A 2,500-nucleotide genomic window follows, 5' to 3' on the forward strand; every position below is an offset into this window, starting at 1 on the left:
GATCTGCAGCCCCAGGTGGGCGAGGGCTGCGGTAGCTGCGTCGATGAGGGACTGCAAGCCCCTCGGGGTCGCTGCAAACAGCAAGACGTCATCTGCAAAGGCCGCAGCGTTGACTCTGCGACCGAGGATCCGAGCTCCGATGTGGGAGGGCAGTTGGCCTAAAACGTAGTCCACCGCAAAGTTGAACAGGAGGGGGGAGAGGGGATCGCCCTGGCGAACGCCCCGTGCTGGCTGCACAGACACGCCCACGCCGGCGCCGTCCGCTATCACTGTCGTGCTGCCCTCGTAGCACCGCTCGACATACTCGACAAAGCAATCCGGTAGGCCATGCGCCTTCAGCACGGGGCGAAGGGCAGCATGATCCACCGAATCGAATGCCTTCGATACGTCGATCGATGCCACAAAGACAGAGCGGCAGGAGCGGACTGCGTCGGTGAGAGCAGTGTCCAAGATGAAAGTATTTTCCAACATCCCATCCCGAGGGATGAATGCCCGCTGACGTTCGTCCACAGCACAAGCGCGCATCAGGCGTGACGCGAGAACCTTGTGAAAGGTCCGCGCCAACACCGAGCAGACCGTAATGGGGCGAAAGTCAGCGGGGGATGTTGGTGCAGCCGTTTTCGGGAGAAGGGACGTCCGCGCGCGAAGCAGGCGTTCCGGAAGGGCGCGGGCCAGAAGGAAGAGATTCATCACTTTCACCAGGACTTCATGCGGCAGGCGCCGCAACTCCGCTGGGGTAAGGCCGTCAGGCCCAGCTGCTGATCCCCTGGGCGGCAACGCGGCGGCGACCTCCTCATGTGTGACCGGCCCCCATAGGCACTCAAGAGCGACAGGCTCCGAGTGCGGGAGGAGGCGGTCACGGATGAAGCCCGCAGTGGAGACGGGCTTCTTAGTGAAGAGGTCCGCCCAGAAGTCCAGCAGACCAGGGATGGCAGGTGGCGGCTGGAGCAGGGTGCCATCCAAGAGGCCGCGCACGCAACGTGCACGCGACCGTCGGAAGGCATCCTGCGTTCTTGCGTATTCCCAGCGGCGCCGCTTGCGCTTCTGCGTCGGCGGCGCGGCAGGCGGCCGCTTCGATGGTTGGCGCGGCCGCTGTGTCCTGGTGATCGATCTCTCCCCTCTGGACCCGACCGACGCAAGGGCATCCGGGAGCATGCCCAGGATGACATCGGGCGGCGTGCCCCGCCCCAGACCTATGACTCGATCCAGGGCAGAGAAACGCTGGGCGGAAGCAGGTAGCCCCGCCAGATGCTCCCAGATGGCGGCGTCAGTCGGCCCCTCCGGCGGCGGCCCGGTGGTGTCGGCCGCGAAGTCCTCGGCTGCGTCGACGGGCGGCGCAGCGGCCTCGCCCGCGTCAGGCGGCGGGCTCGCTGCTCCCCGGCGGGACGCCGGCTCTTCCCCCCGACCGATCTCAAGCGCCTCCATGAACTGGCGGACAAGCTGCTTGTGGGCAGCTTGCCGCCGTCGGCACTTGATTGCCTCAAGCGTTCGGTCGGGGAACATCCTGATGAGCTCTTGATTAACAAAGAAGAACCGGGCGTCCCTCTCAAGGAACAATTCGGCCTCCGCCTTGGCGAGCGACAGGACTTCTTCCTCCGTCCACCTCGCGCGATGCCTCTCCGTCACGATCTCCGCGTTGGCGGCCGCAAGGTGTTGGCGGCGGCGATGGACCCCGAGACCATTCTTGGTGGTGAAGCTGCGGTGGCACTCACTACAGGCGTATACAGCTGCAAAAGGTACAAGATTTTCGGCACGGCCGGTTGGCCGGCTAGGTGCTGGGGGAGTTGGGGTGGCACCTTCAGCGGAAGGGCCACCACTTATTCTTTGATTACTGCCCCCAACTAACAAAGGGATAGTGCGAGGGGGGGCTGGTAACCCCCCCAAGCCCCTGGTGCGGTCTTCCACTCTGCGAAAATCAGCGGGCCCACGAGAAGGGGAGAAGACCGCAGGAGAGGAGAGGCTAAGAGGGCTAGGCCCATGTATTGCGCATCACTCTCCCTGTAACTATAACCCAAGGAAGGTACCTCGCAGCAGCAGCACGACTACATCAAGACCGCACTTCGAAAAGCCAAGTCCGGATGCAGCCACACCGCCGCCACTTGGCCACCTTAAGAGAGTCATAGTTACTCCCGCCGTTTACCCGCGCTTGCTTGAATTTCTTCACGTTGACATTCAGAGCACTGGGCAGAAATCACATTGCGTCAACACCCGCTAGGGCCATCGCAATGCTTTGTTTTAATTAGACAGTCGGATTCCCCCAGTCCGTGCCAGTTCTGAGTTGATCGTTGAATGGCGGCCGAAGAGAATCCGCGCACCCGCGCGCCCCCGGAGGAGCACGCTAAGGCGGACGCGGCCTCGCAGCAAGGAAGATCCGTGGGAGGCCAAGGCACGGGACCGAGCTCGGATCCTGCACGCAGGTTGAAGCACCGGGGCGCGAACGCCGCGCAGGCGCGCGCATCCTGCACCGCCGGCCAGCACGAGGCCGACCAACGGCGAGAGC

At 63.8% G+C, this 2,500-nt stretch overlaps 1 pseudogene; it reads right to left on the bottom strand.

Moving 5' to 3' along the window:
- LOC126443988 (large subunit ribosomal RNA) overlaps window positions 1-2,500 on the bottom strand; it is a 7,959-nt pseudogene that overhangs the window by 2,968 nt on the left and 2,491 nt on the right.

Source organism: Schistocerca serialis, unplaced genomic scaffold (genome assembly GCF_023864345.2).
Source record: "Schistocerca serialis cubense isolate TAMUIC-IGC-003099 unplaced genomic scaffold, iqSchSeri2.2 HiC_scaffold_212, whole genome shotgun sequence".
NCBI classification, from domain to species: Eukaryota; Metazoa; Arthropoda; class Insecta; order Orthoptera; family Acrididae; genus Schistocerca; species Schistocerca serialis.